The sequence below is a fragment of the Apis mellifera genome, linkage group LG1 (genome assembly GCF_003254395.2).
Source record: "Apis mellifera strain DH4 linkage group LG1, Amel_HAv3.1, whole genome shotgun sequence".
Lineage (NCBI taxonomy): Eukaryota > Metazoa > Arthropoda > Insecta > Hymenoptera > Apidae > Apis > Apis mellifera.
Window position 1 is genome coordinate 22,328,428 of NC_037638.1, and position 14,637 is coordinate 22,343,064.

The 14,637-nt window shown below is 45.4% G+C and overlaps 1 long non-coding RNA gene across 14 annotated transcripts in view; it reads left to right on the top strand.

The window, feature by feature from the left end:
- The window catches only part of LOC100578882, a 184,493-nt gene that overhangs the window by 124,312 nt on the left and 45,544 nt on the right, over positions 1 to 14,637 (top strand). The window lies entirely within an intron of this gene.

Genomic DNA, 14,637 nt, shown 5'->3' on the forward strand with positions numbered 1-14,637 from the left:
AAGCAACGTGATTCTGAAAATAAAACTTTGAGTGTTTGACTAATTCCTTTGACAATTGAATAACAAAATCAATTATGGATAACAAGTTGTTATACATCATACATGGGGAAGTAAATAAAAAATAAAAGTTTATTGAAAAAATATACATTACAATAAAGTATATATCTCGAATTGAATTTCTTTTTAAATAGTTTTTAATCTAACTCTAATCTAAATAATCTATTTGTGCACTAATTACATTTTAGATTTTTAAATTCGATTTTCTTTTTTTTTTTTTTCAAAAAAATTCGCTCTCCTTTGAACGAATATCGAATCGATTCGAGGCATATACTTTATATACCAAATTTTTGTATTCTTCGTCTTTGCTTCACGGAATTATAGCCGATGAGCCGGCCAAGACGATCGATAGTTCCTTTCAGAGTAGATGTAAAGTATAGATTTCAATTTCCAGAGGAGAGACCATGTAACGGGAACACACAAGGCGCGTCAGTCGCAGCTCGGTCCACGGTTTTCTTGCGCGCAGTAGTACACGCCTCTTCTTCCCGTCTCGACATTATTTATACGATGAAAAAGGGTGAACGCACGCCTCAACTTATGCGCATCCGTTACATATTTTACCGCGGCCAAAACGGTGTACCCTTTTTTTTTCTCTCTATCGCGTAAATGATTAATCGATCCAGAAGGATCGGATCCTAAAAATATCGAGAGAACGTTCTTTCGAGGCCGCGAAAAAAGTTTCTCACTCGTTTATTTCCGACAACGACTTCCTCCACACGAGGAAGCGAACGTTTGTCACTGGATACTTCTTCGAGGGAAGAACGGTGCTTAATTGATAGGAACGCGACGACTTTAATTATGCTGCTATTCCATCTCGTCGTGCTTATTTTTAAAACTCTTCGACGGGGCGTTAAGAAATGGAGAAGATGGGTAAATATATAGGATAAATGTTCTCGAGTCGCTTTCTCAGCTGGCGCAATTTTAAACTTTTATTTTTTTTAATTTCTATAATAAAAAAAATAAAAATTAAACGGTTTAATTTCTAAGTTTTTTCTAAAAAAAGCGAGAAAAAAAATCGAACGCTTTTTTAATTAATAACAATATATTTATAAATCGTAGTAAACGATATATAAATTTTTCATCGTTTTCAACAACACTCAGAAAATATATTCCGATAAATATATTCGAATTTCTTCGTCCCGAGACCACAACATTACACATATCCACGATGACAATAATAATTACTTACGTTATATGGCAACGTTTCGAGTAAATAATAGACACGTCATACGATACAATATGTAAACATACGATATGTATATGTTTCTTGCGCGAACAATCGGCGAGGAGCAACAGTCGCGAAGAGGCACAGCTCGGTATTTCCGCTCGAGCATCGCTCGCGATATATAATTAATCAAAGCCGGTTCGTGCGGTCGATATCGAAGGAAGGGACGACTCTCCGCGACTCCTCGAGCGAGAAAGGTAGGCAAGCTCGTGGCAAGCGTATCCACGAGAGGGGAGAAAACATCCCTCGGCTGCGATAAACCGAAGCCTTGTTGCGTAGTTCGTAACAACGCCCGGCAGGACAATAAACGGGCGCGTTTTACACGTGTACACGCGCGCCGGGGAAAGGGAACGTGACTTAAGAGAGCATGGCTGTTTAAGTGGCGCACGTCTTTCGCTCGAAATCACTTCGTTCCTCCAAGGTATGCGGAATCTTCGTATAATTTCGTCGAATTATCTTTCATCCCATTAACTAATTCGGAACACGCGATAGATATTTACGGTACTCTATGGAAAAAAATGTAACCAATAATTAAACGAAGAGTGTAGCGAAATATTCGTATAAGAAGGAACGAAAATCTTTGAAAATCTTGTCGTTAGAAACGAAGCTTGGGAAGGAAAAGAGAGAAAGAAGAAGAATCGTAGGATGGAAATAATGGAAGAGAGGATTTACAATATTCCCAAGTTCCGAAGCGTTCGAAAAGCGTTGGAGGGAAGGGAATTTGCAAGCGATATCCATTCGATCGGTCTCGTATCAGCATGGATGGGAAAGTTGGCGCATTAATTGAACGAGACACCGATGTCGTTCCCGGACGTTACAAACTTGGTTACGATCGAGAGGGAGCGCCGACGACCGATTATATTCGCAAAACAGCTCGTGCTTGGATTGGCGCGTCGCACAGATGCTTGGCCTCCTTTTACGACTTTGCCACGTAAACGGAAGCGTCCTTAACAGGCATCCGGCGCAACCGTGGTATTTCAGGGATATTTTCCGCGATCAAACGCGTGTTTGAGAACACGCGCTTTTACGATCGCCGAAGATCGCGTCTTTTAAAGCGCTTTTTCTTTCATTTCTGAATCGTCGGGAAAGTGGGCCGGCGGCCTCTTCGCGCAATGCGTTTCGTTTAACGCGACACGTCGGTGGAGGAGAGGAGATGCTCGTAAATCTTTTTTAAACGGCAATGTATCCTTCAAATCCCTTTTCCTCCGACCATTTATCTGTTCACTAAATATTTACCACGGATTATCTCCTTGTAGGTGCTCAAGGAAAGTCATTAAATACGTGAAATTTTTCTTTGATATTCGGAAATTTCTCAGTGATATTCGGATCAATTTTGCTCTGCAATGATTCACAGGCATTTCGTTCTCGTTGTTAATACTAGTATCGATGAAAAAAAGTATTAGATCGATACACGATGGAAAATAATTTTCTAATTAATCGAAACGAGATATATAGTCCGAATACAATGATTGATAGAATCCAATCCATCGAATTCAAATGCCAGACAAATCAAATTTATCGTTTCGATTGAAATCATCGAAAAAAGGGAGGCACGTTTATTTCAGATAGAAAGTGGAATCGAGGTCGATTCGATCTCGACGAGATATTTTGTTTGTACGAACACACGCTGAGGAAAGGTTACTTCCTCGTTACTTTAGTCTATCGCGAGACACGCGAAAGTTAAACTTACTGGGACATTAGGCTTGGGTCCCGCGTTAAGTATGCCGATACAAAAGAGGTCGGCACCGGCCCCTCCAAATAAATCTGCCTTCACGGACCAGTCTCCCTTCTTTCTCCTCCTCCTCCTCCTCGATCGTGCCTCGACCGATGGTAAAATGGTTGAATTGCGACTTCATTAGCCGCGACTTTGCGCTCGCTGCAATTCCGCGGCGTTCCTCTCCTTTCGTCGCTTCGATGGTCGAGGAGGAGAGGAAGGGAGGGAGGGAGAGGTGGAAGAATGGATAAACAGGGTGGAAAGGAGGGAGTCGTTGGCCACCTCCACCTGCGTCGCCATCCACCACCACCACCGTCCATTCCGTGTTTCGTGGGCCGAAAAAGCGAGCGGAGATTCGACAAAAGAATGGACAGGTACGAGCGAAGGAGAGGAGGAGAGAGGAAGCGTACGTACACGCGTGCACCCAGTGTGTCGACGAGGAGGGGGTAAAGGGAGAATAGTAGGAAGGGAAGGGGCAGGAATGAAAAGGGAAGAAAAAAAATGGAACGTTCCGTAGATCGCACGCCATGGGACGACGACTGCCCTCTCTCTCTCTCTCTTCATTCTCTTTGTCCCTCTTATCTTTCCTGCCTCTCCGCGTTTGTCTCTCCCCTGCCCTCGCCGCCTTCCTTTCCCCCTTCCTTCTCCTTCCTTCACGGCTTCATCCTGTACAGTGCGTGGCGCAAACGCGATGCTGGTGTCGCGGAACCGCGAACCGCAGACTTCTTGCGACCGCGTTCTCCAACGCCTCGCTCCTCTCCCGGGATCTCGTCGAAGATGGTCTTCAAATTAAACTCCTTCTTGTTGGAGAATATCGATCTTTGTTTCGGCAATTACGCTGAAACTGGAATACGTTATTTTGAATATATACCTTCTTATATACCGTTTTATACCGTTTCATAAAGAAAAATTCGAGGGAAAAATTCCTTCGAATATATTATACAAGATATATGCGGATATATCGTTTAAGCGAGTTAAAACTGGCGCATCAAGAGTTCATTATTTACTCGAGAGAACCGCGCGAGGCATCGAAAAGAGAAAAATGGAGGAAAGCCTGGAGGAGGATGAGAAGGAAGGAAGGAAGGAAGGAAAAAGGAGCACGGAGAGTGGTGGCAGGAAGAAGGAGGAAAAGAGATGGAGGTAAAAGAAAAGAGAGAGAGAGAGAGAGAGAGCAGTTTCATCTCTGCCAAGTTTTCGTGGCGGATAATGGCGAGAATACAATGCACCGACGCGAATTCCAGAAGTTGCGCCGAATGCGGGGCGCCTTTTGATTATCTCGACTGTACCTGGGCTCCTCCGGAGTTTGTATCGAAGGAGACGAAGGAGGAGCGGAGAGGAGGCGCTCGGATGGACTCGCATCAGGCGAGAAGAGGACGGGAGAGGAGGACGACGGGTGGCGAGGTGAACGCGAGAATGCTCGATCTCCGTAGGAAATGGATGGAAAGGAAAAGAGAGAGAGAGGGAGAGAAAAGGACGACGAGTGGCAACCGCGTGCACGATGGACCGATCAAGCATACGGGGCCAGGCTCATTATAACCTTTATGACTGGTCATTTGGCCGGGGCCGAGTCTTAACACGAATGCCGACATGCAAAGGACGCATCATTGTCCGTTACCCCATCGCCGAATGGGTCTATCCGCGCGCCGTTATTACGGATCAACTTCTCTCCGCGCAAAAAACGATCGGTACCCTGTGAGCAAACAAAGTTGCAGCCTGTTCCAGAGATGTTACGCGTGATGATCGTGCAGGATTTCTCCTCTCGTTTCGATCGTTTCTCGAGAAGGTAACGGGGCGATGGGATATCCGAGAATAAATTGTCCGATTGGTTTTTCGAGGAACGAAATCGAGTCGAAGGGATTGAAATTGTTGAGGGATATTGAATGTTTAATGCGTTTGAAGAAATTGATGTCTTCCTCCTCGAAGGGGATAGGACTTGATAATAATGGAGCAAAGCGAGTAAAGAGTATGACGACTTGTTTCGTGTTCGTTACGCGTTTGAAGAATGCAATTACGCTCGTCCGAGCTTTATCGTTGGAAATTTTTATGGAAGATAGGGGGAATGAAACTTTTATTCGATTTCATTAATCAAATACAGAGGATAAACTATAATCGATGCGTTAATTATTATTCGTCCCGTGACGAGGTTAGGTAAATAGGAATTCTATTGTACAAACGTAACAAACTCCCGAACGGATTATTATCGATACGAGCAATTTAAAAATAAATCAATATTATATGCGTTTACTCGAATCGAATCGATAATATCGAGATAATAAAATAGATAATCGTGGAATATTTATTATCACGCGATTATACCCGATATCTATTCTTACGTTCCTCTACCGAATGTTTTCCATCGAAACGAAAGCAGATAGACGAAGACCGGATAGGTATTCGACGCGAAGTTTAATAATGGCTCGGTATGATAATCGAGGTATAAAAGATCGAGTAATTTGCCGGCACGATTCGCCGAGGAATAGAACGAATGGAGATGCACGTCGGTGTTCACGATTTGCACGGACGTTACCATTTCCCTTTTCGTCCTCCCCCTCTTTCGTACAACGAAAAGCCGACCTCGACCGTCGCCACGAGTTGCGAGCGCGCAAGTCAATTTACGGGAGAAAATAGGCACGTGAAATTGTTTCGTCTAAGGTAGCGGTTCGTTTAGCCCTGGATTCCGGGACCCGGTGGCAAAGGGGAAACGACGAGACACGGATCGTTTCGCCTCCGCGCCCTGGGCCACTGCCTATCATGCGAATCCGATGGAATACTTCCGTGGATAAACGCGAACACGTGCCACCACCCTACGCCCTCCAGCCACGGATTATTAAATTAGACCGTTAGGTGGCCCCCGTGTCCCGCACGACCGTGATTACGGGCCGCCTCGTGAACGGAGCGGTTCCTGCCGCTACTCTTTGCCCTCAGCGAAACGAGGGACTGCGTTTTTTTCTCTTTCCACGTATTCTCGAATCCTGTCTCGCAGAAGCATCGCGCAACTAGCGATGCGACGCGAGGGAGGTAACGGGTATGCACGCCTGAATTGCTTTCAATCTGTTCGAATTGAATTTTAAGTATCAGCACGTCAGACGTAAGTACCGCAAGTAAGAAGAGCGTTCTCAACCTGCCAATTTTCTAGAATTAGCTAGAATTAGAATTATTTTTTAAATTAGACGACAAGTAAGAACGAGTGGAAGAAAGAGGATCGTCGAGACTTGTCCACGAAACTTTTGTTCTCTTTAGAAGAGACTTGGAAAATTGAAAAGAGAATCGGTTATTATCATTTAATGATAAAATCGGTTTTATCACCGGTTGCGCAACAATATCGATTTTCGGTCCAGCGACGAGCACGGAGAAAGGCATCGCGTGCCACCGGCAGCTGGCAATCGATCATTCGGGCCGCGGACGATTGGCCTACGCTCGCGAGAAGAATCGAGAAAGACGATGGAGGACGGAGAAGGATCGATGGATCGTATTGGAGAATCGCGGTGCTCCACGCTGGTATGCTCGCGTGCATCGAGCGAGAATGGCTCGTGCGTTAAAACCGATAGAAAACGATATCGTTGTGGCAAACGATATATAGCGTTTGTGCAGGCGCACGCGCAGCGACTTCATTGATTCTCGAAGGGGAACGAGCAAGAGGGTTGCTTGCATGTGCGAACGTTTGTGCAGGGATCCGCGCACCTGTGCGCCTTCCGATTCTGTTTACGCGTTCGTATCTATAGCGTTTGATGAGGGGGAAGGGATTGGTCGAACGAGAGAGAGAAGGAGGAGGAAAGGGAGAGATGAAAGCGGAAGAGAGAGATGAGTACAATAACCGAAGGTCCTTTCATTAATGCGACGAGAAAGGCGACAGAGGCAAAGGGTAGTAGTAGGTAAACGACGGGGTAATCGATCGGAGGGGCATCGGAGGGGTTGTGCCACCCTTCATCACGATATTTTCTTTCCATTTTTCTCGTCAACCCCCCCTCACTCCCTTATTGCTACTTCTCTTTCTCGTCGACGTCTAAATCTGGGAGTAGCGGAAGCCTTGTTATTGGATGAATCGTGGCCACGAGGTTCGATAAATTGTTTCCTCGTTTCGTGTAACACGAACGGGGTATCCGAGGCGGAATTCGTCGAGGCCGATCGTTCAACGCTGTTTGTTTCTTTCTCCGTTAATAAACGGATATTGCGCCTCGAATAAAAGGAAAACGCTTGTCGAACGAATTATCGGATAAAAAAAAAAGGTGTTCCCGCCGGATGTATCGCGGAGAAATAATTTTCAGTCGCAAATTTCCTCGTTCATCATTCGAAGGATCGGCCGTCTGAACGTAAACGGAACGGTTGAAATCGATATTAAGATCGGTGATTAATTGAAACGGAGACGGATACGTACAAGGGATATTTCATCGTCCCTTTGAGTCAAACGCTCTCCTTATTCCCGATGACGATGCTTTTCTACGGTGGTTTCTGCCTCGTTCTCCTCTCGCGCACGTACTTAGCGAACAGAGACTCGGATCGAGAATCCGAGAGACGCTTTTGATCTTCTTCCTCCGCTTCTTCCTCCTTCTTGCCGTTCCAAAGTGACGTCCCTGTGGGACGAGACACGTCGGGACACGTGAAGGGACAAGGGTATTGACAATCCTTTAGACGGTACTTAGCACCACTTTTTTTTTCTCCTTCCGTGCATATTCGATTCCACGCGTCGCCATCCTCTCACGCACGCCTCTCTCTCTTTCTCTCTCAACACTTCTCTCCCGTGGATCCGAATTAAATTTCTCGTGTTCGCGGAGTGGAAAAAAAAAAGAAAGAAAGAAAGAGAGGAAAAAAAGGAAAGGAAAAAAATGCTGCTCCTTCAACGATACATCGTCCCTTTGTGAAAAACTACACCTCTCCCACGTATGATTTCAAAAGCGCGTCGTTTTCCCCTCCTCTCTTCTCACCTCCTCTATTCTCTCGTCTCTTTCTCTTTTTCCCTGTCTTTTCAATCTTTCCGAATCACACAGACGAAGGAGGGAGAATTTCCTCTCTCTCTCTCTTCTTCTCAACTTTTCAACCTCGCGAGTGGAAAAAAAATCCCCTGATTGAAAGTTAATATCGGGGTTATATCGCGGATGTTCCGATACACCGTTGGTGGTTATTATTTCTTGTATTTCTCCCCGTCGGCGATCCACTCGACCGTTCGAGAAACTACCCCCGGCGTTTTATGGGGCCATACCAGAGATTGAAGTCTGAGATACGCGATTAGCAAACCCCCTGGCAAGGGTTCTCGGTCTCGAGAACAAGCGATCAATCGAATCTCTCGAGACTGTCGCCCCTTATTACATATTCTTGCCAACAATATTGCCAATGACGCTATTGGGACGGAGGGGAGGGGGCGATGGAAGAGAGGCAAAAATTTCTCCTCGCCCCTATTCGACCGTCCACCAACTTGTCGTTTCTTTTTTCTTTTCTCTTTTTTCATTCGCATTTTTCGTTTCGAGGACTCGAAGAGGGGGTGCAAACGTGCCACGAGGGACAGCGAACAACGGTATTCGACCTCTCAGGATAGAGCTGATCAACCGGATCTCGAGGGAGGATATCGACTGCCTCTCGCGACCCATCACGAAGGGGATACCTTTACGCATCTGTTTCCTTTGCTTCCTTCCATTCATATCTCGATTTCTATCTCTTCGGCCGTTTGAATTGACCACCGACTCCAATTCTCGCGGAATTCTCGTCGTTATCATCGATGCGCCCTTGAAAATTTTCTAAACGTTTTTCGCAATCCCCCTCTGGAAGAGGACCGATAGAAATTTGAACTTCGATAGTTTAAGCTAAGGTTTTCCCGCTTTGTTCGTGGCTTTAAGAGCGTTCACTTTAACTAATAACAGATTTAGATGATAATTTCACACGTAATGAAATACGTAAATTATTACAGAATTGTTGAAAGAGCAAATCGATTCGAATTTGGTTCGTATGAACGCGACAAAGATAGATCTCGCATGTTTGTAATTCAAATAATAGAAGCCCGGCTAAAATTATAATAACCAAGCACCGTGAAAATTTCATTCGTGTAAACAAAATTCCAGTAGTTTGATTATATCCAGTTTTACTCAATTTGATCGTGCGTGATTTCAAATAAATGCGCATAAAAAATGGAAACCCGTTTAAATTGGGAAATGGAAATATCTGTTGACGAATAATTAACGAAATGTAAGTACCAATTTAGAATAATTCCATATTCTATTTCGCATTCAAACGCACGCGCCCAATTAATTTAAATCTGTGTCGATTTAAAGGGAATCGGATCAAAGAGTCGCGCTAGAAACGAGATTGAACCATAATAAAGCTTGCGCGAGATTTTACGATAGGAGGTATAACGATTAATTTCGAACACTGTGACAATTCGGTGAAACCGCATTTTCACTTTTCCCGCGGAAGTCTCACTGAAATTGCCCGTTTTATTTGTCGCCGCGCGCCACGTAACGCCTGGTTTCCGGCGTTTTTGATACCGCTGCTTTTGCGTATTCAGTTTCATCCGATAACCCGAGATCGCGCCTGGGGGAGCTTTGTCTCTCCCTTTCTCTCCCCCTCTCTCTCTCTCTCTTTGCAAAATATACAAAAATATACGGCGATAGCTCGTGGCGCGAAGTTATTACGCGTAATATCCGTGGCGTGGATGTGCATTAGGGAATGGAACGAGTGTTTCCTTTCCAAAGAGCTTCTATCATCAATAGGAGCCTCGTCTCGTCGTCCCCTAGAAACGTGGCGATGAAAATGTCGCTTCCCTAACTTTGATTCGTGACTCGTTTGAATCGCGAGAAAGTGAAATTTCATTTATACAATCTCGTAATTTATTACATTTTTATTCGCGAAAGCCCGACTTTTTCAACAATTCCAGCTTTTTTTTCTTCTCCCCCTTTTTTTTTTTTTTCTCGAAACGAGGTAACCGTGCCACAAAGAGCTTTGACGGTTCGTTGAAGATCGCGGAACAAAACCCAACCGTGGAATTTATGAGATTTTTGCCGCGCATCGTGCGAGAAAACTATATTTTCTGTGTCAATGAGGTAACTTTTAATTGGTTTAAAAAAAAAAAATACTCGGTTAGATGATTGTTATCAGCTCTAAAATTATTACATATTTTTCATTCTCTTTAGGAATATCCTCTTTCCGCGTTTTTTTACGGACTATGGCGGATGCCCCCACAAATAAATAAATAAATAAATAAACGAAAGAAATCGAGGCAAGAAAAAGACGGGATACCTTTTATTATTATAAACGTGAGATGTTTCGAACTATCCCTTGATCCCTTCCTATATACCATGCACATGCACATTTTTCACATCCCTCGATCAATCACGATCATTGGTTAGAGCCTACCTTCGCGAAATCGTATTACCTTCTCGATCGCGTGTAACCTTGTTGCAGCGCGCGAAACAAAAAAAGAAAAAAGAAAAGAAAAGAAAAACACGCAATTCCTTCTTCCCTTCCCGTTATCCCCTGTAAACCCCGGTATCGCAATTTAAATAAGAACGTTCGGGACGTAAATCTCCTTTCGGTAGAACGGAGATAGCAGGAGGATAGTTGGTTGAAAGTAGAAACCGCGGATACACGAGGCGGAATTACACAAAAGTAGCAATAGGGGGAGAGGGGGAAACCTTTTATCGCGAGTATCCAGGGAGAATAGTCCAGAAGGATAGTTTTTCCATTCGGTTTCCCCCCGTTTGCATGTATTCCCCCGATCCTGGAGGAATCCTGGATCCTGAGAAAGGACTTCATGAGGAGGAGGATCGGCCAGATCGGTTAGATTTATTTGCGCCGCTCCACACTCCTTCCTCCCTTCCATCCAACTCGAACAACGGGAGGAAACGTGCTGCGCGCCCGCGTGATCGCGCGCTCAACATCGCCATTCCTCTTCCCTCGCCTCGCGGAAAAGTATATATATCGTAGTAGGAAATGGAAAGAGATCGACATCCATCACTCGGTTAACTTAAGGGATAAGGAGGAAGCTCGCCTGGACGAGGTATCGATGGAGCACGGGCCTCCACTTAGGAAAATACAATTGGATGGATCGAAAAATAAATTTTTCCCGCTCTTTCACTACGCTGTATATCCTTTCGCCCCGTTTTCCACGCCTCCCTCGCGCGGCATTTGTTTCCTTGGCCCGAGACCGATGATATTACGTGAGTTGCAACCGCGAGTTCTTTCCTTTCTTTCTCCGGATCCTGACCGGACAGATGATAGAAATAATCAATAAAATGGATAAATCTATCGTGGAAATTGATCGCAAGTGGAATTCCAAAGAAATCTTAATTTAATTTATAATATTTCTTTTCGAAGGAGTGTACTCTTTTTGTTGCGTTGCATAAAATTTTGCATAAATATATTCGTAGCATAAATTTAATAAAATGTTCCACGATTATATCAAGTCTAGATTGCGGAACATTGGAATTTCGCGTACCTACGATGATGGCACACTTCCCTAACACTGCAACCAAAAACCGCGCCACGCTTGCCAAGTAATTTCCCATTCACGTTCCAGATTTCACCCGTCTCGTTTATGCCCACGTTGCATCGATAACGTCGCTCGAGAGAGAGAGAGAGAGAGAGAGAGAGAGAGAGAGAGAGAGAGAGAGGAAGAGATGAAAACATCTTAAACGGGAATATCGTCGATTTATCAAGTTTGGACGATAGTTGGAGTGTGCAAACAAAGAAAAGTTACCGGGGCGAACGTTTACGCGGCCGAATACCTCAGAGGGAAATGATTTTGCATACAAATTACTGTCACGTTATTACCAAGGCAATAATATAACGGAGGGTAGCCGCGCATCCAAAGTGTATTATCACGTACACCATTTTGGTGGAAGTAAATTGAATCTCATCGGTCGAGCCGCCCCCGCCAGGCCACGCCGCGCCGCCGCGTCGGTTCGGATCCTTTATAGACAAAGAAGGACGATAGTGCCGACAATTTGCATATTTACAGCCGGTTGGAATAAAGAGAGAGAGGAGGGGGCCGGCTCCGGTATTTTATTTGTTAGATACCGGAATTACGACTGCCGGTCTCCTTGTGTTCTCAAGTGTTCTCCACGATGACTTCCGGGACGTTTAATTCGAGTGTACCGCTCTGCCGGAATTAAATCCCGGTATAATCTTCTTTTTAACGTAAAACCAACTTTAACCTCCGCGAGATTCTTATCTTTTCAACCACGACCCTTTTCCTTTTCCTTTCTCTTCCGTTTCTTTTTTTTTTTTATATAACAAATTATCCCACGCACAATTTGCAAAACTCTCTCTCTCTCTTTCCACTCTCTCGATCTCTATGTATATCATAGCCACAAGCTCGCGAGACCAAACGAGACAATAACAAACTGCCCCCGAACGCGAGAAGAGTATCCCTAAAGAGGGTGACTCGCGGGTAATCTCGGAATCCTTAATCGCGAAAGCGTCAGCTATGAAATCCCGGAGCGATTTCTGTCCAAGTCCCCTCCGATTGTTAAACGGCCAATAAAGTCGCGCGATCTCTTCCAGGGTGACAGCGGCCAACAATGGGACGAGTCCCGTGGACGGGCCCGTGTGTATACCGCTCGAATAAATGTGTTTGATTTCGGTTTTCAAAGGACCAACGAGGACGAGCGCGTGCACTCGCACCGATCGCCGATTGCGCGGGGTGCGCGCACCCCTCGAAACGTAAACGGGGCCACGTGTCTAGTTTAAACAGAGCCGCGGAGGGTTTGGCCATGGCCGGAACTGGGTTCACTGTCACCACCACCGCCATCCGCGCGATCAACGCGCCGCCGCGCTCGTGGATTCAAACTCGATGATTCCGAGCCGGGTGTGCGCTGAACCGTAAGGTATTGTCGTTGGGGCTTGGCCAACCCCTCGTTGCCTTTCCTAAACCCATCCGCACGACCACCGGCATAGGTACAATTACTACCACCGTAACAGTCACCGATTGTGTATTACCTTCTCTCCCCCTGTATCTCTATCTCTGTTCTCCTCCCTGGTTCACTCTGCTGCCCGCAGAGACGGGGAGGTTTCAGATTATTTCGCACAGTTTTCGAACAGCCCATTAAAAGCCAACTCGTTGGGGAGATAAACGTTGATTCGGTAGTCCAACTTTCTCCCTCCCTCCCTTTTCGTTTCATCCTTTCTCCCTCTCTCTCTCTTTTCGAATCTCCATTCCCATCGTTTCAAGGGCGTTCTTCGTTTCGTTCCTCAGAAGGGTTTCCACTTCAAACTGGACCACCCGTCGAGCTTTGTTCTCGCTTCCTGCGCGTTCAGGGTTCATCAAGGTGCGCGACAATGAGTAGCCTCGTGAATCGATGCGCCGCCGCACCGACCGCTCTTTGTTCCACGAGATTGTTCGCCGGCTCGTATATGATATTGTGATCCCCGTTCGTTTCGTATCGATCTTTCCATTTTTCTTTCTTTCTTTCTTTCTCTTTTTTTCTTTTTCATTCCAATGTTTGTACGATTACATTGATACGTTATTCGCGTTATATTCGCGCAACGGATAGAGGTCGAAGAGGGAAAAAAGCTAGGGCGTGTCGAGGAAAAAAAGCGGAACGCGCGTGGCCGGCGAATTTTCGTTGATTTTCGAGAGCGGGGTTATTAAAAGCCGACTCGTTAGGGATGCGAACGCCGCTTCGATTTCCGATTATATTCTTCCCTCCCCTCCTCCCCCGCATTCCTCCTTTCCCTTCCCTCTTCGTGCCTTTTTTTTCGCCCCCGTGTACGCGCACATTCCTCTTCTTTCTCTCTTTATCTCGGATCTGGTTCACCGGTTTCCTTTCCGACGCGGATACCCCGCGGCGATCCGTTTCGTGTTTCCCGAAAGGATCCACGAGGAACAATAAAAATTCGAAAAAAAAGAAAAATGACGCGTCAAACCGTCCTCTCTCTAACGGAAACGAAGCGAGATTCTCGAAGCGGACGAGAATCGGTTCAATTTCTTCTGCGCCAGTTGGCAAATTCGAAACGAAATTTGAATATCTTTAATCTCGGCTCGATTCTAATTGCTCTGAAATTTCGGAGGGCGGTGGAAAAAGGCGAAGCCAGTCTTCTTGTTTTATTATTCATAGAATGTTGCCAAACGGTATTTAACAAATATTTGCGAATCAAATATCCGTCGATCAATCAATCCGTTCGAGAATAGTTAGGTATATTCCCGAGAAGAGAGAGAGAGATATTTTACTCCTCCCATTTTATTCGCCATAATTATTACAAACAGCCAGGAATTATTTAGCACGATAAACGTTATGTAGAATAACAAATCAGTTTTCTCGAGTAAACTGTTCGTTCCGCGCGTTGTATAAATAATTGCCAATAGGCCATTGCCAATATTTCATTCGCTTTGATTGATCAATTAAAGTTGAACGCGTCGGGGATGGGAATATCGACGGCCCTGCTGCTCCCTTCCTCCCCACCCGCTTTTCCCACCCGCTTTCTCAGTCTTCTGCTCCGCCGAGATTCCATTCAGTGGCTTCCTTTTTGAGCCAGACACCCCGCGGCGTTCTGTTTCATGTTTCCCGTATCGGTCAGAGCCGGCCGCTTGTCCACAGATACGTAACAATGAAAAGCTGGAGCGTAGCAGGATGCTTGGAATTGTCGTCGTACCGGAAATGTAGCGCGTCTCTCCGTCCACCGGTCGAAGGGGTGCGTTGTTTATCTCCCCACCAAC